Consider the following 22,995-nt stretch of genomic DNA (forward strand, 5'->3'; position numbering starts at 1 on the left):
TCAAATAAATTAATTAAATAAATGTTACTCCTCTAAAATAAATAAATAAATAAATAAATAAAATAAAATAAATTTAAAAAGCCCTTGGGGGGGGCGCCTGGGTGGCTCAGTGGGTTAAGCCGCTGCCTTCGGCTCGGGTCATGATCTCAGGGTCCTGGGATCGAGTCCCGCATCAGGCTCTCTGTTCGGCGGGGGGCCTGCTTTCCTTCCTCTCTCTCTGTGATCTCTTCCCTTCCTCTCTCATACTGTGATCACTCTCTGTCAAATAAATAAATAAACTCTTAAAAAAAAAAAAGAATTAAAATAAAAAGCCCTTGGGATCCTGTCCAAGCTCCTCAAAAATAATAATTAATAATAATAATAATAAAAGTTAGGAGGATTAAAATTATTCACTAATTCTTTGACATGCCTTCCATCAACAGGTTGGTCCATGTCCCCTCCCCTTGCACCTGAGTTCAGTGACTCTGAGACTGCATCAGCTAAAGGAATAATGGTAGAAATCACTTGGCACCAGTTTCCAGGTCCATCCTAAACACACTGACAGCTCCCATTTCCTGTCTCTTGGAAAACTCACTCTAGGAAACCGGCTGCCATGGAAACAGAGTGACTACCCTGATGCCACTACACTGTGAGCATCCCAAGTTACACAAGAAGGCTCGTGTAGGACAATACACTGCATGGTCAAAGAAGCTGCAGAGAATTGAGGTGCCTCACATTTGAGTGAAGACGCCATCTTGGAAATGGATCTTCTAGCCCCAGCTACAGATGAAAACCAAACTACAGTCGAACCCTTCCTAAAATGTGTACCCAAAAGAAAGTCAGGAGTCACATAAAATGGTGGTGAAAGCCTCTAAGTTTTGAGGTAGTCTGTTAAGCAGCAATTATCTAAGGCTAACTGGGATGAAATTCTAAGTGAACCAAGAAAACAAGACCACTTTTTTAGGATCCTAAGTCAAAAATTGCTTCTTCGGTATCCAGAGAGCCTCTCCCTGTCCTCAGTGAAAGCATATTAGCAACATAAATAGTGACCAGGCCAATGATGGTCGTTACTATGTAGACTAAGCAAAACAGAATAAATTATGCACAACAAAAAGGAAAAGCTCAGTCACCTTGAAAACACATGCATATGAAATAGCTCAAGTTGCACAGAAGCTCACTACACCCCACTGTTAACATCTTGTAAGATGATAATTTTAAGTGCTTATTAACAAAGATGTCATCAACTCATAAAAATTCCCACAATGAACTTTTGCAATGACAAGCTGTCACTCATGTATTTGGAGCATTGTCCCTGCTCTGCCTAATATATCAGAAGAAAGAAAAGACAAGGGGTAAGAAAGACAGGGGTAAAGTAAAGAAAGACAGGGGTAAGAAAAAAGAATAAACACATGGCCCAGAAAGAAATGACCCACTTATTTCACTGTTTGAAGATGAAGACTTTGGAAAAAGGCAAAAGAGAGACTAGCTCTCAGTGATGCCAATAAATTTTCCTGTACTCAATACAACCTGTGATTAATTACTGAACACACCTGAAACCAACTGTAGGCAGTTGTATTAGTATCTTAATTATATTTAAAGATATATGGGGCACCTGGATGGCTCAGCCAGTGAAGCATCCGACTCCTCATTTTGGGCCAGGTCTTGATCTCAGGGTCATGAGATCGAGTCCTGAGTGGCCTCCACACTGGGTGTGGAGTCTGCTTAAGATTCTCTCTCCCTCTCTGCTTCTCCACCCGCCCCCTTGTCTTGCTGTCTCTGTCCTTAAAAAGTAGTAATGACACACACACACATGCATGCGCTTTCAGGCCAAGTAATATATTTGTATTATTCAAACTCTAAACTTGGAAATGAGAATAGAAAGAAAAGTCACTTTCCTTGCCCTATCTTCAGCCATGCAGCACCATTCCCTAGGGCAAAGAAATATATTCAGTTTCCTGTGCATACTTATAGAAATATTTTATGCAATGAAAGTACATATGCTTTTATACAATTATATTAAATATATGCCATCTATATGGGGATATATATACATATGCACATTTTATATATAAATTTTATGTATTCAAGTATGAATGCCTAGATGTACAAAATTTTTTCCCCTTTTCTACACATACAATGTCTTAAACCTTCCCTTTTCCAGTATGTTTTTGAGAGGTTTTCCAATATTAATACATAGAGAGAGGTATCTTGTTCATTTCTGGTATAATAATACATAATACACTGCTCTGTATTTAATTGGAGCCCTTGATGACCATCAGATGCTGGCAGTCTTTGCACCTTGCCAGCAGTGCTGTGATGAATGACCTCCTACCTACATCCTTTGCTAGCAAATATCGCTAGCATTTCCAAGATGCGAAGGTTCTGGGTGAAAAGGTACTTGATTGACCTTCGAACACAGGTTTGATCTGTGTGGGTCTACTTACCTGTGGATTTTTTCCTGATAAATAAAGTAGAGTACTATAAATGTATTTTCTCTTCCTCACAGTTTTCTCAATATTCTTCTCTCCAGCTTACTTCATTGTAAGAATACAGTACATAATACACATAACATATAAAATATGTGTTAACACACTACATATTGTTTACAATAAACACTGTTTATTGTCATTGGTAAGGCTTCTGGTCAACAGCAGGCTAGTAGTAGTAACGTTTTTTGAGGGTATAAAGTTATACAAAGATTTTCAACTGCATGGGTGGTCATGTGGGATTGTTCAAGGGTAAATTCTCCGTATATTTACAATTTGGATAATTACATATAATTTGCCTACATAGAGACGGTATGAAGTTACAATCCCAAAGGCAATGGTTAACTATATCCACAGACATGACAACAGTCTTATTAAATGGTTAGATTTTTGCCAATTTAACAGGCAAAAAATTATTAGTATTTTGGTAGGTCTTATCTTGTAATTCTCCTATTGATTATTTGTGTATAAGTCATTTGTGCTTTCTACTCTGTGAACTCCTGGCTCATATTTTTTTTTCTGTTTTCATATGGCGTTATTAGTAGTTTTCCCATTGATTTCTAGAAATACTTTAAAGAAATTAGCAGTTTGGTTGTGTGTGATAGGAGTTCCAAAAATTATTTTCCCAAATTGTCCTTTGAATTTGTGTATGGGGGCTTTCTATGAGAACTTTTTTTTTTAAAGATTTTATTTATTTTATTTGACAGAGAGCGAGATCACAAGTAGGCAGAGAGGCAGGCAGAGACAGAGGGGGAAGCAGGCTCCCTGCTGAGCAGAGAGCCTGATGCGGGGCTTGATCCCAGGACCCCGAGATCATGACCTGAGCCGAAGGCAGCGGCTTAATCCACTGAGCCACCCAGGTGCCCCGAGAACTTTTTAAATGTAGGGTCATAGTCACTAAGACTACTTATCTTGATTTATTTTGCTTTTATGAATCCACCATCCTGCTCTACCAAACGCAAACAGATATTAGTCAAATGTCATTAAGAAACGCCATCATTGAGAACATCTTCATACAACAAAAATTTTTCTCATCTCCTTATTAATGAATCCTTTCTTTCAAGCAACATTTAAATCAATGCAATTATAGTATAAATTGAAAAAAAAAACGGAGACAACTTCTTGGTTTTCACTAGACAGCACAATTTTATATAATTTTTAATGTTGACAGCTTTTTACTTTTAAATTATTGGGGAGGTGATACTCACAAGATGGAGGGAACAGGGTCAAATAGACAACTACAAATTGAGGAAAAATGGTTCTGGGAAATCTTGGGACTACAACAAAGCAACAGAAACTCTGCAGAGCCCCAGACTGAGGAATCCTACATAGAATAACATAGAAAGCACCTTCCCTGAGTCATCCCATCCAGAATCCAGAGCAGCTTGGCCACCAGAAGCGATCCCTTCAGAGGGATTTCACTGCACCCGGAAAAAGAGTAGAAGACACTCAGCAAGCTTTACTGCCATAAATGTTTGCAGCCTCTGCTACCGAAGACCCCCCCGAGTCTTCACCCACACCAAACACAGCTCATGGAGCTACCCAGAGCCCAGTCAATGTATCTCTTCCCTAGCACCAGAGATATTGCTGCCCTGCACCCCACCCTCAAGGCCCAAGCTGGGCTTCTGACCATCATACTCTGGCTGAACTGCTGCTACTCTACATCCTTCCACCTGGGCCCAAGTCAGAGCTCTGACCCACAATAACCATTACAGCTGGACCTTAGATCCTAAGTCACTGCTCTGACTTCTGATCCTTTGTACCCTGCTGTTGCTGCTTTGCACTTGAACCTCGGGGGCCTGAGGTGTTCATGGGCCATCACCAGGGCCATGCCACTGCTCTTCTGCAACTGCCCAGAGTAGGTATTCCGTCTGCCATTCTTGGGTGCACTGCTGCAGCTCTGTGTCCCACCCCAAGGGTTCTATGTTATGGCTTTGACCTGTCATTGCTGGGGAACACTGCAGCTGCTCTGCACCCCAGGACACAAAACAGAAATTACAGAGCTGAGGAATAGAATGAATAAAATGAAAAATACAGAGAGATACTATGGCAGGTTCAATCTAGCAGGAGAAAAAAACCTGAAACTGATGTCTCACTATTAACCAGGAGAAAAGAAATAAGAATGAAAAAGAGTGAGAAAAACCTGCATGAATTAAGGGATAGCATGAAAAAAATAATATTAGCAAAGTGGGAGTCCCAGGAAAAGAGAGACAGAAATCAAAACTTATTTTAAAAAATCATGGTTCAGGGGCGCCTGGGTGGCTCAGTGGGTTGGGCCTCTGCCTTCAGACCAGGTCATGATCTCAGGGTCCTGTGATCGAGCCCCGCATCTGGCTCTCTGCTCAGCGGGGAACCTGCTTCCCCCATCCTCTGCCTGCCTCTCTGCCTACTTGTGATCTCTCTCTGTGTGTCAAATAAATAAATAAAATCTTAAAAAAAAACTTTTTTTTTTTTAAACCATGGCTCAAAACTTCCTAAATCTGGGGAGAGGTATGGCCATCCAGGCACATAAAGCTCAAAGATCTCCAAATGGATTCAACCTAAGGAGATCTTCACCCATATACATTATAATCAAACTTTCAAAAATCAAAGACATGAGAATTTTGAAACTGGCAAAAGAAAAAAGACTAATCACATACAATGGAACCCTGATAAGCCTAACAGAAAATTTATCAGCATCAAATTATAATAAGAGACAAAGAAGGTCATCACATAATGATGAAGGGGCTAATGGACCTAGAGGACACAACAATTGTAAATATACACATACCCAATACCAGAACGCCTAAATCCAGGGAATTATTTTTAACAGATCTGAAGGGAGAGATAGACAGCCGTGCAATAATAGTAGGGGACTTTAATACCCCCAGTTTCAACCATGGATGGATCATCCAGAGAGAAAGTCAATAAGGAAATAATGGAGCTGAATGACACGTTAGCCCAAATGTACCTAACAGACACATACAGAACATTCCATCTCACAGTAGAAGAACACACATTCTTCTCAAACACACACAGAACATTCTCCAGGATAGATCATACAAGAGCTCACCAAATAAGTCTTAATAAATTTAAAGAGACTGACAAAACCACCGTAACTTAGCACCTCACATCTGGTCCCTTGGCTCCTATCAAAAACAAACAAAAACAAGAAGTAACAAGTGCTGGCAAGGATGTAGAGAAAAAGGAATCCTGTGCACCATTGGGGGGAAGGCAAACTGGTGCAGCAACTGTGGAAAACAGTGTGGAGATTCCTCAAAAAAATTAAAAGCAGATCTACCACATAACCCAGCAACTCCCCTCCTGGGTATATAACTGAAGGAAATGAAACCAATAACTAACTTGAAGAGATATCACACTCCCATGTCACTGCAGCGTTATTCACAAAAGTCAAAATACGGAAACAACCTAATTTTTATTTGATGGATGGATAAAGAAAATGTGATAATATATACACATACACGCATTTGCCCAGTGGAATGTGATTCACGAAATTTAAAAAAAAGGAAACAAATCCTGACATTTGCAACAACATAGATGAACTTAGTAGATGTGACACTAAGTGAAATAAGACAAGAGAAACATAAAATAATGTGTATTATCACTTATATATAGAATCTTAACAAATTAATTATTTTTAAAAAACCCTGATTTCACAGAAATAGAGAATAAATTGGCAGTTGGCAGGGGCTGGAGTGAGAGGGAAATGAGGTACAGTATGAAACTTTCAGTTATACAATGATTAAGCTCTTAGGATCTGATGTACATACTACAGAGTGGCTATAATTTAAAATATGGTATTATATATTTGAAGCTGTTGAAGAGTAGATCTGATGCATTCTCTGCACATTAAAATAGTTAACTATGGGAGATGACAAACATGTTACTGATCTGAATATGGGTAGTCATTCCAAAGTAGGTGTACGTGTCAATATGTTGGGATAAAATTAAACACGCAACAAATTATTGCTATGAAAAGCCTGGAAAGGGAGTATGGACCAATCAAATCAAGCCAAAATTGTTGAACATCTCTCTACTTAGAATAACAGCAATTACTCATATGTATATCTTTCCTGCTTTCTTTCAATGCATGTGTGTATGTATGATTTTTAACAAAAAATTGAACGTGATTATTTCATTTAACATTGTTAGAGCATCCTTCTGTATCAATAACTTCAGAACTATGTATTTATTTTAATGATTATATAATACCCTCTAAATTTATATATTTTTCTAAACCCCTAATGTTGGGTTTAGCTTATTTTTCATTTTGGCAAATACTAAAGATATTTAGATGTGACCTTATGTAAAAACATCTCTGTATATTTACACGATTATTTTCTGCTTCCTGGAAAAATTCTAAAAAAGGGAATATAGGAACCACTTTCAAGGAATTTTGATAATTACTGAGAACTTACCATCAAGATAATTGCCCAGCACCAATTTCTCAGTGTACACGTGTCCAATACCCACATCCATGCCAATGCCAGCACCAGTTATCAAACTTTAAATCCTTTGTTCATCTTCAAAGGGGAAACACGGTACTTTCATATTTTAACTTGTATTTTTTCATTATCAATCATTTTTTAAGTAGAATTAAAGTTTAATCATTTATAATTCCACTAACACAAACTATTTCTTACAGTAGGCAACTGCCTGATGAATGTCACCTAGGGACAATGAAATTAGTAAATTTCATTTTCTGGAGGTGGTAGTTATTTAAAGCAATGAATTTCTCCCTTCCTCAGATAAACATTCTTGGCCTTTACGTGCAGAAGAGCAGCTGTTTGGTTCAACATTCTTCAAGAAAACCATAGGTAGAATGGCCCTGATGATAATTTAGCAAGGAAGAAGGTACCAAATGGTACCATTTGCCATAATATATGAGACTTGAAAAATATTTGCCCTGGCAGATGTCAACCTGTCCCGCTTTATAAAATGTATCGATATCTTTAATATTCTGAGCTCAGCTGCTTTAAATGCCACTATCAGGAATATTTTAGAACTCACTCCATAAGATCACCTCTAACTTTTAAAAGCTATAACTGTTTAAAAGTTACACGAGCCATGTGGGGACTAGGTGAATAAAGAATGAAAAAAGAAAAGAATTTTCAATGATCTTTTAGGGGGGAAAAAAATGTTTTCATGTCTTTGGAAATGTGGACTCTGCTCAAAAGTACTTGTACACATGTGGATTCTTGCAGCTAGTTTTCAGCCATGAAAAGCTAAAATATACTTACGCCAGGGTTTTCAAGTTGGCTGTGTGTAAAGCCTAAACACATAAATAAATAAATAAACAAACAAACAAATAAATAAATAAATGTGCACGCACACCTTCACTCTGCTGTTTTGAACAGCAGTAGAAAGAAACACCACCCCATCGCCAGAATAACATGGAACCTCAAGACATAAACTTCTATTTAGAAGAAATTTTTAATTTTCAGAATCCACCATTCCCCTTTAAATAAAAATCCGAATGTTTTTCACTTCATAAGTATAAGGAATATAGGAAAACAACGGGCATAGCAGCAAATCCAACAATCCACAAGCACTTGATGGTCACAAAAGAAGAGCGTACACAGACTGTAAATCAAAACACACGCAAAAACAGAAAACAGCATGTTCTAACCCCTTTTTCTAAACCACATTCCCTCCATCCCCTGGTTGATTGAAGGAACGATAAACCTCATTTCCGAAGACTTCGAAGGAAGATGGAGGAGAGGAAATTTGACTGTTTGTAATAATTATGCCAACACAATCATTTGGAAAATTGGAACTCACTGTTTGAGTCAATTTTAAAGCGAGATGTGAATTCTGAAATCCGAAGTGGGAAGGGTTGAAGGAGCTTATTCCCCTGGTGCTTTCTAAACATTGTATTGCACACTCTTGAAATTTTATTAATGGAAATTATTGATTTGTTTAAAAAACTACTTATTGAGTGGGGTGCCTGGGTGGCTCTGTTGGTCAAGCGTTGGACTGTTGATTTTGGCTCAGTTCGTGATCTCAGGGTTGTGTGACTAAGCCCCACATGGAGCACCACAGTAGGCACAGAGCCTGCCTGAGCCTCTCTTCCTCCCTCCATCACACTTCCGACTTGCTCACTTTCTTAAAAAAAAATTTTTTTTAAATTTTTTAAAAGCACTTACTGAGTGCCCATTACTATGTGCTGGGCACTTTTACTTATTTAAAGATGCAAGCATGAATGAAATAGATAACGATACCCACCCTCACAGAGATCACATCTGTCTGCTCTAATCTTTTTCACTTCTCCTTTTACACCTAGTTCCCAATCAGAAGTTACTCTTGGTTCTGCTTATGTTAGACCCTCATTTGTCTTGTGTAAACTACCCTGGTCTTCCACTGTGACTTGCTTGAGTACACAGCATAAATGTAAATCGAATTCTAGAGTATTCTACAGAGTTCAGATCATCATACAAAAATCACAAATTGGAATGACAGTCAATAATGTGCAAGGAGCACCGATCTTAAGGACAGGTCACTTTCTTTCTTTGCTATCTGTGACCATATCAAGGCTCATAGGAGTGGATGTAGCCAGGAGGGATGTGTTGAGAGTTTGAACACTGCACAAGGGCACTTGAACGTCCTCCAACCAAACCCTAAAGGGATCACATCACGGTTTTAAGAGAATGAGTTCTAAGCATATTGGGCAAGGCGGGAATGACACCAATTATGATGATTCGAGCAAAAGCTCTGCATTAGTGTTCTTAAGAGAATTCTCACTCATCCCAGAGAACACACATCAGCTATAATTAAATTGACCCCATAAATGTATTTGGATTAAATTGAGAATAGACTAAAGATGACTGGTCACTGCCATATTTCAGTCACACAATATGGTACAGAAGTTTAGGTTACAAATCCTGGAAAGACAATGACTAAATATACACCCTACACAACTACCACATGGGTAGATGATTAGCTCATAAGCCACCACAGCTGCTGCTCCTGGAATCAGCCTCTGTTTAGGCTCTGGAAAAAAAAACCTATTTCTGGTCCAAATGAGTCAATTATTTTAACTTATCAATTGGTGTGATCTGTTGACCACAGTTAAATTACAAGCCTCCAAAGCCATTTTCCAAAACATTAAGTTGTTCTTCACTATCCTTTTAAGAGTGGCAAGCATCCCTCTCTTATATTTGCTTAATTTCAGTTCCACTTCTGCCAAGCTTCAATTAACCCAGGGAATAGTGGCTATTGTGTTCTAATGTATAAATTATCTCATCTACATTGATGTATTGTGCTACTCTGAAGAGATCCAGGGTGGTTTTGCAGAAACAAATACAAACAGAAAGAGAAAATCATTGCTGTGGATGCCAACACCTGACACATAGAATCATTAGGGGAAAAATACAAATATAAAAAATACAGATGAAGGAATAGTGAAGGCTTACTGACTCCTCAGAATAGTCATACTCATTGTAACTCTAATAAAGAGATTAATGTTTAGGATGGTGATATTTCACTATCTACTATCCAGATGAGCAACTGATTCCATTGTACACTCAAGACAAAATTTTCCTCTGATTCTTTATTGCATTCATATTTAAGCTTAAAAATTTTTGGTTATATGAAGATGCAATATTTATACATATATACTAATATCTATATTTTAACATAGTTTATATATATACATATATATATGTGTGTGTGTGTGTGTGTGTGTGTGTGTATTTCTTTATTCCACAGTTGTATATTTTTCTGAAGATGATGACTGGAAATTGTTCTCTGCTATATTATCCCTCCATTTTTTTTTTTTTTTTTTTTTACAATTAAGCCTGCTTCAACTATATAATGTATACACTGTCCAATCATATATTGGAAAAAAGCAAAATCACACATATGTTTAAAGATGAAAATACACCTCAAATTCCATGTCGCCAGGGTTTTATGTTAATCCTTCAAATCTCTGCAGCCCTCATCAGTTTTCATTACTTTCTCTATAAATATATATTTAATTAGTCATTATTATCACTGGACGTCTCTAATCGGATTTGCAATTCCACACAAAGACAATGACTGTTTCCACAGGATTCCTCTGTCACCTCCGACTCATCTAAAGGATGATATCATGGCGGCCACCAACCGTTTCTGACTACTTTATACCAAGCTAGAGTTCATTTCCTCTTCTCCCCTGGAGAATATACAAAATAGAAAAGGAGCATCAGGTAGAGCAAAGTGTTTTTGAACTCACAGAATGTTTTTTCTCTCTTAAGAATTTCGACTGGTCGGAACTCCTCCACTGAAACTATGTACCATGACCCAAAAGGTCAGGGTAGACTATAGAGAGACCTGAAAGACCACCAGGAATTTAATGTGCAAAATCTTCTTTCTCTTTCAACTCATGGCTGATACACCTCACAAAGAGAGGACTCTGCTTTTGAACTTCATTTTTTTCTGTCAGGTCTATATTAAAATCATAAAATCCTTGTTCCTTCCTTTGGACATTATCCATTTTATTAGGCACTTTCATGCATGAGTTTTTATTCAGTGTTTGAGGCCAAAAAAAAAAAATCTAATATGTGTTTCATATCCTCTAAATTTTTGTGAGCACACAGAAGAACATTTAAAATAAAAGTTTATAGCAAAGTCCCAGAGATATAAAGTTGGCATATTGTGTTTCTGTGCACACAGCTACGTTTACTTTTCTTCCCATGCCTTATACTGTCAAAGATGATGAAAATTACTTTCCCAAATAAAAGAAATCCCTCTCTTTAAATGAAAATGGAGTCAGAGGAAACTTACCAACATTGAGATGTGTTATTCAAATGTACCTAAAGCAGAGTGGGGCAGAGTTTTTGTTTTTAGAACCACATAGTAGGAAAGCTCTCTCAGGGTTCCCTAGGGAAGATTTAAGTACTTTCCAAGAGACATTTTTCTCTCACACTTCTGCTATTTAATAGCAACTTATTTTCTCTTCTAATGTAAGCAAAGGGGTCATGGAAAATTCTCAAAGAAACTCATGAAATGAAGATACAGCAGGTCAGGAATAAATGTAGGCATTATGAAATGTAAACAGCACTGGATACAATTAGATATAATTAGATTACAAGAATTCTTTCCGGCTCCTGCAAGGAGAAAAATATGCATTTTGAGGTAAATGCCTATGATTTAGCAAATTCAGAAGTTAATATATAGATTAAACTCTGCCATATTTGAAACATTAGGTGTAATTGAGTTGCACCGTGTAACCCTTCTGGCATTTACTACTGCAAACACTTTATTCAATAGGCCAGAGACATAACCATTATGTTATTTCTATACAAGCACACAAACCCACTTACAGAAGAACTAGTATTTACCTAGGATACTAAACATTAACACAACATCACCTCACATTTTGAAACTTGTGGTTCTTACATAAATTTTGTAACGATTAACAATACCATGTCCTGGCCAAAATGACAACCCCTCCAAGCCCCAAGTAACATTCCCAAGTTTTTAAAAAGATAAAACATAAATGGTTTGAAGCATCAGTGTACTGGATAACCATTCGGAAAAGCAAAAGATTCTGTGTAGTAAACCTCTTTATGAGACTGTAGTAGTTGGAGATGAAATTGTACATGGGGAAGGGTAGATTGCTTTGATTTAGAAAATTGTTGCCATTAAACAGTTTACAAAGAGCCTACTGTTTCTGCATCATTATCCCCAATGTGTCAAAGTCAGCGTTTTCACAATATTTAAAGCACTCCCAACTTCCTCATAAATATCATTTCTATTCCTGCACAGTTTTTCAGCATATCAAGGAGTATCATTTACCATCTTCTAAAGTTACACCGTATAATTATCTGAGCCAATGCCTGTGAACCCAAAATAAAGACAGAGAAGAAGGCAAAATCCTCTCCAAGCAGAATCATGGATATCAAGTACTTTTGCCGCCAAGGATGACCCAAGACTCAAGCTATCATGTGTTTTGCATGTGAGGAGCAGCCCAGGTCATCTGGCCACGTCAGTCTCGATACTGGGAAACTGAATTATGGGTGAAAGGCTGGCTCAGGTACTGGCACTGCCATTTATTTTTATATATTTGCTTTGTAGTGGACGAGGTCTTTCTCGTGTCAACCTTAACAGTAAAATGCACAGTTATTTCATGAGCAAAGTGAATTTATTATGGAATAGCAGAGGAATGGCAATTAGGGACATGCAAGGTATCAGGAACCATAGGCAAGACCAAAGAGACACAGGAAGGGTCAGCTTTTCTAAGGTTTTAGGAACAAATCCAGGAAGGTTGTTTTAAATAAAATTCACTGTATAAGAACAAGAGTTTGAGGTTGTGGAGGGTTCTCATTGGCTACAAGTGGTGGTTCCTGTGTTGTTGATGAGGCAGCAAAGGATCTTCCTTCTTTTGCTTAAAAGCAGGGATGAAGGGCACCTGGGTGGCTCCGTGGGTTAAGCTTCTGCCTTCGGCTCAGGTCATGATCTCAGCGTCCTGGGATGGAGCCCTATGTCAGGCTCTCTGCTCAGCAGGGAGCCTGCTTCCTCCTCTCTCTCTGCCTGCCTCTCTGCCTGCTTGTGATCTCTGTCTGTCAAATAGATAAATTAAAAAAAAAAAAAAAATCTTTAAAAAAAAAAAAAAAAGCAGGGATGAAATAAATTCCTTTGTGGAAAATGTCTTCCCTTGTCAAGACACTTTTTGGGGGGTGGGGGTAGAGTCCATCCCCAACACGGGGCCTGACTCAGGACCCTGAGATAACGACCTGAGCCCAAATCAAGACTCCGATGCTTAACCAACCTGGTGCCCCTTGTCAAGTAATTCTTACCTTCTTTCTCTCCTCTGGTTATAAGGGCTGCACTGAATGAGCGACAAGCGCACGAGAGCGCCCCCTTCAGAGCTTCCCAACTCCATTTTAAATGGTTTCCTTTATTTTCACACTTGCTAAAGAGAAAATAGAACCAGACTCAGAACTGCCTTTCCCTACCTCTCTACCTCTTGAGACCCCAACAGAGCCATTCCAAGTCACTGCCTCCATGAGAAGCAAAGGTTCCACTGACAGTGGTCAAAGCCTTCTCTAAAATCCTCTGGCACTTGTTAACACCAATTTTGATACGCAATCTAATATAACCTTAGGATGAATCCTTCATGACATTTCTGTGTAGGCAAATAACTGTAAGTCATGAGAATGATAAAAGCAGTCTTTAATGGGAATCTGCAAACAAATTCATTTATGTTCGAAATAGCAAAGCTACAGAATTATAAGCGCCTTCTGACATGGGAAGCTCCGAAAAACAGTGGCCACCACAGACAAGATGTCTCAGGTGCTGTGGCGGGAAGAACTGAAGCCTGCAGCCGCCACAAAGGAAAAGGGAACCAGCCAGAAAAGAAGATCTTTAATTTGTTTATTAAAAGTATAACTCTTCAAGTAGCCAGTACAAAAGCTAAACGTGCTAAAAAGAAAATGCCAAGGGTGCCTGGGTGGCTGAGGCCGCCAAGCGCTGGGACTCTTGATTTTGGCTCAGGTTATAGTCTCAGGGTCCTGGGATTGAGCCCCACAGCGGGCTCTGTGCTGAGCTGGGAGTTGGCACACCCGTCTCCCCCACCCCTCCTCACCCCCTGCTCGTGTGCTTTTTATTAAAAAAAAAAAAAAAAAATCTTTAAAAAATAAACATAAAATGTGCAAACTGGGAAATATTTCCCATATATATACATACATATATATATATATTTTTTTTTTTTGCCTATTAAGCCCCCCCAATACAAAGCATCAAGACTAACGACACCTCACCGAAAAAGTAAGCTACAGACAGAAAAGCAATTTGCTCGATGAAAACGGAATTTTCTAACATACAAAAAGAAAGTATCAATATTGAGAGTGGTCAAAAAAAACAGATGATTTACAAGATATTAATTATTGATTTGTTATTTGCCTATCCGACCAACAAAGACTAGGACAGAATGATGACCTCTTGGGTTTTTGAGATCCTGGCAAAATCACCATAGCCATGTACTGCTGGAAGGTAAGTTGGGAACACAGATCAGAATATTTGAAAAATGCTGTCTCCAACCTTGCAATTCCACGTCTGCAAATGATCCTCAGGAAATTATCAAGTCAGTATATAGATATGTAAACAGCATAACTTATTACAGGAGAAAAAAATAGAAATATCATACATGCCCAGTAAGACACTGGGCAAATAAATTATAGTCTTTCATTGAATCTATGATACAGTCTTGGATTGAGTCTGTGAAATCCAAGAGTAGTGATGACCGGACATACATAAGTCTTAAAAAGGAAAGTATTCATGCATCACTAAGTGGAAAAAAAAAAGTGTCACCAAAAAATAAGGCATGTTATAAATATCTGTGTAATAGAACACATTTTATTAATCAATTAATGTCTTCAGATCACCCTAACCCCACACCCTGCTAAGGGAGACTGGGGATCTGTTTCTGCAGTAACTTTCCTCCCAAGCTTTCTAAGGAGGGACCCAGATGTCAGTCAGACATCTTCCTTCAGACTGCTTTTCCATTTCTTTTTCTTTTGAGTTTTATTTATTTTCGAGAGGGAGAGAGCTCGTGCACACAAACAGGTGGAGGGGGAGAGAGAGGGGGAGAGAGAATCAAAAGCAGACTAGCCCCTGAGCAGGGAGCCTGATGTTTTAGCTCCATTCCATGACCCTGAAATCAAACCTGAGTCAAAACCAAGAGTCAGATGTTCAGCTGACTGAGCCTCCAGGGCACCCTTCCTTCAGACTTCTAACATCATGTAAATTTAGGAACAAAAAGAATGGAAGTAGAGAATAATTTGATACCAATCTGATTCTGGGTAGATTTGTGTGTGTGAGAGAGAGTTTTAGAAGAAGTTGTACTACTAAAAAGGAAAAATTGTGGAGCTGCCCTAGGATTTGACAGGTATGGACAGAAAAGGATATATTAGAAGTGAATTACCATGTTTCACATACTTAACCTTTATATATTTCAAGAAATACAATTAAAGAATTTGCGCTACTATAATTGCTTCTCTGTTGATGGATGTGTCCTTTTGAACACATTACAGCTCTGAGATTAGACTCTGGGGGTCACGGTTAGGGGTATGAGATGGTATGTCATTTGACCCCACATTCACCTCTAGATGCTATGTGACTTAAACTTTTATGTCTTGGTAAATGAAATTTCTATTTCTTCTATAATGAAGATTCGTTTCTAGTAAAATAAGTATACTTCACAAAGAGTTATTACAATGCTGAGTTGCTCTAAAAATGTTTCTTAGGGGGGCGCCTGGGTGGCTCAGTGGGTTATAAAGCCTCTGCCTTCAGCTCAGGCCATGATCTCAGGGTCCTGGGATCGAGTCCCGCATCAGGCTCTCTGCTCAGCGGGGAGCCTGCTTCCCTCTCTCTCTCTGCCTGCCTCTCTGCCTACTTGTGGTCTTGTCTGTCAAATAAAAATATATATATATATATTTATTTATATATTAATTTATAAATTAATATATAAATATATATAAATTTATAAATTATATATATATATATATATATATATATATATATATATATATATATATATTTCTTAGGTGCTCATTCTACTTTCCTGGCATTGTTTAAGTTTTTACTCCCCACGCCTCCAGCAACCTATGAGACAGGGATATAAGTGAAAGTTGGTTTCTTTGGGATGTATTTCGAGGAAGCACTGGCACGCATACGGGTAATAGCAATGCCTGGAGGTACAGTGAGGGAAGGAAGCCAATACATGATAGAGAATAGAGATCAGACCAGGTTGCTCTGCACCATGGGTCCCGGTCCTGCTGGGAAGCTCTGAGAGATGCTGTTAGATGCTTTCAGAGCTGTCCCTGCCTCGAGGTATTCATCCACCAATTCTCTTTATTTCCTTGGAAATTTCCATCTCCAACACATACGCCCGTAGGTCCATCACGGTCAGCCAGAGAAAGCCCACAGCCCTACCTGTTCTGTATAAGAAAGTATCAGCTACCTAGTGACAATGCCATACATTATTCCGAAAGTCCCCTCCTTCCCCACATCCTCCCAACAGGAGTACTCAGACTAAATAAGAAGTGTTACAGGGGCACCTGGTGGCTCAGTCAGTTCAGTGTCTGGGATCAAGCCCCACATCAGGCTTCCCTGCTCAGTGCGCAGTCTGCTTCTGCTTCTCCCTCTCCCCCTCTCTCTCCCCCTCCCACCCCACTCATGCTCTCTCGTTCTCTCTCAAATAAATAAATGAAATCTTAAAAAAAAAAAAAAAGTGTTATAAGAAAACTAATCTCACCCAATACATCTGGGTCCTAGCTCTAATGTCCTTAGAATGCAAGCCCTTGCAGAGCAATCTGCCCCAAGAATGCTGTGCACTGGGGACGCCTGGGTAGCTCAGTTGGTTAAGCAGCTGCCTTCGGCTCAGGTCATGCTCCCAGCCTCCTGGGATCGAGTCCCACATCGGGCTCCTTGCTCAGCAGGAAGCCTGCCTCTACCTCTGCCTCTGCCTGCCACTCTATCTGCCTGTGCTCACTCTCTCCGTCAAATAAATAAATAAAATCTTAAAAAAAAAAAAAAGAAAAGAAAAAAAGAATGTCGTGCACTGGACTTGGGTCTGCATCTGTGTTCTCACCCAGGGTATTTGGTTCTCGGCTGATGAACTTAGTAAACAACAAACAAAAAAAGAACACATTTGATGAGAATACAAATATATGGCATAATTTAAAGTGCCACTCCATTCTCATCCAATTATAGAAATTAGAGGCATTAAAAAAAAGAAGAAGAAAAGGAAGTTAATAGACTGCACTAGAAACAAGTTTTATTTTTGTTTTTTGTTTTTGTTTTTTTACTTATTTTGAGAGAGAGCACCAAACACAACTAGGGGGCAGGGCAGAGGGAGAGAAGCTTTCAAGCAAACTCCCTGCTAAGCAAGCAGCTCGCCCACCACTCAATCCCACAACCCTGAGATCATGACCCGAGCTGAAACCATGAATCAGATACTTAACTGCCTGAGCCATCCAGGCAACCCAAAACAAGTGTTGTTTTGTTTTGTCTGAGTCCTCATTAAACACAATCTGTATCCCAACACGCTACGAGAGATTCTCTTCTCCAAGTGTCCCCAGAGCAGCAATGTCAGTCTCCCCCAGGAACCTGTTGGAACACAAATCCCTAGGCCTCAGCCCAGACCCACTAAACTTGCTAGAAACTCTCTAACAAGACCTCCAGGAGATTCTGATGCATGTTCAAACTGGGGAACCACTCCTCAGAACACTGGTTTCAAATTGTAACTTATTATCATGCTGCTGCAGAAACTTGCTTGAAATGTTACATGTCAAGTGGTCTGCCGTTGACTTTTTGCTGCAACAACATCCCCTCTGCGTTAGATAGAAGAGATACAAAGAGAATCTGGCAAATAACTGTAAATACAGAGTACATGACACACAGTCTTCCCAGAGATCTTATTACAACAGGTCTGTGCTCAGGAATCTGGGTTTTTACCAAGTATCCTGGGTTTTCCTTGGGATGACGGCTTGCATCCCTTTAAAAGAGCATGGTTAAAAAACACTGCTGTAGAGAAATTCCGTATTTCTTAGTATACTACAGATTTGGCAGACCAGTCATCTACCTCGGAAGATACAAGCAATTTATATTTGACAGACCAACCCCGCGGATGGTTTTATGGTGTGTTTCTCTGGCCCACGCTCCCATTATCGCACACAGTACTTACCAACAACTTCCTGATGGTTCCTATTTTCCTGCACCTACCACAGAAGACCACAGAAGACCATAATCAATTTGTTTTGAATCAGAACACATGCAAAACTCGCCATGTGGTCTCTCACTAGAAGATCAAGTCAGTCCCACACAATAAATAAGAATGAGTTTCAGTGGATACAAGAACAGCCTTCCTTCTTTCTGTCCATCCACAAGACACAATCTGACTTGGGATTCTCAGGTCACACAGTGGATGAATACCCCTATCTCCTAAACACAAATAATGGGGGGGGGGGGAAGAACCCACATGCTATTGCATGAACCATTTACACATCTTTTCATATACGTCTGTCTCATAAAGCTGAGTTAACTATGATTTTCTCATTTTTAAAAACGTTAGCAGGCAGCTGCATGTTTCACTATTAATTCCATTTATGCGAAATGTTTGTCACATCACTGGCCACTTGTTAATAACATGTTTTGTTAGTAGTTATTTCTCCTATCAAAGATGTGTCTGTTCTGCCTAATTTACATGATTATTAAGCATCTTGACTTTCTTCTGAGTACTTGTGTAAAGGTTACGTCAAGATGACGAGCTAAAATGTTTTAAAATGGGGGAAGAGAAGGGGAAGAAGAAAATGCAATGCTGTTAGCATGCCCAAGGATCACTTCAGTCAACTTCATTCAAATCTGTCCCTTCTAAAAACAGAAGCTTCTCCTGCCTCAATTTTGGTTCTGGTTTGTCTGCTCACTACCTGGAAGACCCACTGAGCAATAAATAAGTCAGAATTAAAACCCATGTAATGCTGAACTCGACTCAAAGACAATTGTTGTTTAACTTAGCCCTGGCCTCTATCCACCTTAGATATATAAATATCAAAAATGGATGCCAAATGTCTTAGATTTCACAGATTCAGTTTTGAGTACTTTTAGAAATCATTTCTAGATTATAATGGACAAAATCATAATCATTTCAATATAATTTATGTGGTAGAAAATCCTAGGGGTTTTGCTCTGTTACAGCTCCCCCAAATCTTGGTGATTTCCTTGTGTAAACACAGAATACAGTAAGTGAATAATCCCAGAGAACTGCTGTTCCAATAGTCATAGGTCAGGGTTATGTTCCTAAGTTCTGAAATCAACCATTTTTAAACTATGAAAGATAAGATTTAGAAAACCATTCTATTCTCCTGGAAATATCTTGTACTCTCAGGAAGAAGATGGGTATGAAAGGAATAGATTTTTGACCCAAATACTTTTTACCCACCAAACATCTAACTAGAAACATATGACCTCTGAGCTTCAAGGACAAATCTTTTTGTCCCCTTGTGTGGCTACTATGTATATCCCAGCTATAGGGTCACAAAGTCAGAGTCCTATGCTATCCATGCTCTGCACACTGTCATACACACATTCGTATTTTTCTCCCAGTGGTATATCCCATATGACCAAGCACACTGTGAAGAAGGGAGCAGAGACTTCAAAGACATGAGTGCCAGAGACGTTTGGACCTAAATTCTCTATAAGTAGCAAATGGAATATCCCAAATTACCCCAGTGACCATGAAGAGATACTCACTTTCTCCAATGCCATCTGCTGCCTTATTGTTTTTATCTACACTTTATAATGCCCACATAAACCTGCAAACACACCAAACTCATGACCATATTGCAAGTAAAGCAATCTGTCACCAAATAAAACCCCACAGAGTCAGAACAGCTCTGGTCCACACACGACCATGTGCTAGGTTGATGTATCTGTCATTCAACAGTTTACAGTATTCTCCATAATCCCATACAGGGTGTCCAACAAGGCATTCCCAAGAATATCTGCATTTAGAAACATACATTCCTGCTATCAGACAGAGAAGCATTTTGTACTATAGAGATAAACTGATTTCGCATCCTTTTGTGAGCATGGGGTGTGCAAAAGTGCCTTTGACAATTCTTTCACCAGTCCTGGCCTGCCTTGTTAAATGTGCTCTGGAGGCGCCTGGGTGGCTCAGTGGGTTAAGCCGCTGCCTTCGGCTCAGGTCATGATCTCAGGGTCCTGGGATCGAGTCCCGCATCGGGCTCTCTGCTCAGCAGGGAGCCTGCTTCCCTCTCTCTCTCTCTGCCTGCCTCTCCATCTACTTGTGATTTCTCTCTGTCAAATAAATAAATTTAAAAAAAAAATGTGCTCTGGATGGTGGCATGGGCCAGAAGGAAGGTAAGGAAAACAGCAGGTGTGAAAGCAGTGAAGAAATGGAGTGTTTCTGAACAATGAGGTGGGAACAAAAGCATATCAAAGTCAGAGACACAAACAGAACTTTTCCTCTGCCCCAGTGTCCCAAGGCCAATCCTGCATTTTCTCTAACAGAAAATATCCAAGGTCACAGGACAATCTGAGTATGATTTATGCACCGACTGCTCTTTGGCTTAGTTGATCTGGTTCTTAAATCTGTCCTAAGGAATCAAACATGGTTTTTTGGCAAATCATCTCATGGACCTTTCTTATTTTACACACACACAGACACACACACACACACACACACACACACCACACACATAAAGCAAAATTTGATTAAATGAATATTGCTGAAGGCATCACTGAATTGTAGACACAAATCCCTCCTGCCAATTGCTATTAGTTAGTTGCTCAACATTTAAAAAACAAAGCAAAAACCCTTAAGAATAGCAAATTGGAAAATTTGGACAAATCTCCCTTTTGGGATACTGGTATTTGGCAGCCTATCCTGTGAGAATAGGTTCTAGGGGAATTTCTACACTCTACAGGAGAATATATTACCTTTATGTTAAATGATCATTTAATTCCCCAGAAATTAGGTTAAAAAAGTAAAGACATTCAAGAAGATAAATGGATGAACATTGAAAGGTTTCATTCTGAGTTTCCTTTTAAAACATGAACTAGCACACTGATTATGAATACTGTACAACAATTTTAATATAACCATTTGCATTCTGCAAACATTTTAAAGCAATGAGAAAGCAAAAGGCAAATTAAATTTTTACCGCATGCCAATCAATTTGGATAAAGCAGAAGTGAAAAAATATCACAAACACAGACCTTTAATAATTTATAACTTTGACAGTAATAACTAAAAATATGATTAGCACTTTGGAAATGTTGAAATTAAATCAACAATTGACTTTCTTGACTATCTGATTTGCCTTTTTTATTTTTTTGCCCCAGAATAGGGAAAGATAATATAGTTTTTCCATATTTGCATAGAATGAGGCTTTTACAGTTTTTCCAACAAAGATGATCAGAAGTTCAGTTTGTTTGAGAAAAAACATTCTAGCGATTTACTGAAGGGAACAAAATTCAATGTATGTTGTGTACCACACTGGAATGTTAAAAGGAACTACCCACAAATTGGGACATATTCTCTGAACTCAGTAGGAAGAGCTGACTGCTTTCTTGATGACTGGAAGCCGAAGTCAGTGCATGTGCTCAGTCCCAGCGGACCCACTGTATAGGCTAAACACATGAATAAAATGTCAGCAGTGGCCCAAAACATCACTTCATTATGTCAGAATGGAGAAGAAATCATTCTGTTTAAAAGCAAGCTCTAAATAAGATACTGCCAAATAAACTTACTCGGCCTTTGAGGATTCCTCAAATAAAGTAACCGGTTTTTAATTGAAGAGACACTTGCAACAACCTTGGAAATTCCTATCAAAAATCCTCTCCTGCAGATGGCTCTGGTGGTCCTGCGGAGATGTGGGGGCAGGGAGACCGAAATTTATTAGAGACACTGATGTCTCCTCAAGTGTGCCTCTGAAAGAGACAGCGTTAATATCGTTCTGCAGTTCCAGTCTTTGATATATTGTATCAGAATTTATAACCACTGCAGTATTTCTAAATCATTACTCTCCGACAATGGGGTCAGCATTTTGAATATTACTCAGGGAAAAGCAGCTATACATATAAATAAATAAGTAGGAAAAATGCAAATAATAGTCCTGGCAAAATAGTGCAGGGTGGTTATTGGACAGCAATAGCTCACTGGCATCTGTTCATCCAGCTGCTAGTTGAAAAGACAGACAGCAGGTGTCAATTTAAATGTGCAGTGTTATGGTTAATTTCATATAAGGCACTGCCGTAAAGAATATCCAAACAACAGTACAACTAAAGTAGAAGAAAAATCAGCGTTTCCTTATGTCTCTCTGCGCTTTGTGTCCCAAAAACCACATCCTCAGAAGGGGGTTTTTCTTTCACATACTATACCACGGTTGGGAGGAAAGAAAAATGACTGCCAACTGCTCACTTCTAAGAGACTTTCAAGCAAACTCGGAGGGAGGGCAGCTGCCCGGTTCTGACCCTCTGTCAGAGGGGATAAAACCTGAGAGCTCAGCTTGGTCTCCTGTGATACCTGGCTGGTTTTCAGCATGCAGACCAGAAAGATAACAACAGCCCTGAACCTGGATACCCAGTGCGGACTTCTGCATGAATGCATTAATAGCTACACCTCTCCTTAAGTAATCATAAAACTCTCTATGGGCATAATTTAAAAAGGACTTCAACTCAATGTTTAGATTTGAGGAAGTGTGCCGGAATGGCTAAAGAAGTATCTCGTCATATAATGTGTCACAGAATCAGAGATTTTTGAGCTGGAGGCTAATTCTTCGAAGTAGCAGAGAGGTTAAATGATGTCCCCAGAGCAACGCAGCTAATAAGGAAAGCGGATCCCTTCTCAATCTAGAGATAGCTCCTCAAGTACTACCCCACAACTCAAGGAGAAGCTACAGAACTGCATGTGCTTTATCTTAGCTCTTTTATCATTGACTTTTCATATATAAATGGATACTTATTATTAACCCTCATTGAACAGATTACAAATTCCGTGCATTTAAATATATGGATAGTCTTTTGG

The 22,995-nt window shown here is 39.0% G+C and overlaps 1 protein-coding gene across 4 annotated transcripts in view; it reads right to left on the reverse strand.

Moving 5' to 3' along the window:
* UNC5D (unc-5 netrin receptor D) overlaps positions 1-22,995 on the reverse strand; it is a 544,123-nt gene that overhangs the window by 439,159 nt on the left and 81,969 nt on the right. The gene's annotated exons all lie outside the window — the stretch shown is intronic.

This window comes from Mustela lutreola, chromosome 18 (genome assembly GCF_030435805.1).
Source record: "Mustela lutreola isolate mMusLut2 chromosome 18, mMusLut2.pri, whole genome shotgun sequence".
Lineage (NCBI taxonomy): Eukaryota > Metazoa > Chordata > Mammalia > Carnivora > Mustelidae > Mustela > Mustela lutreola.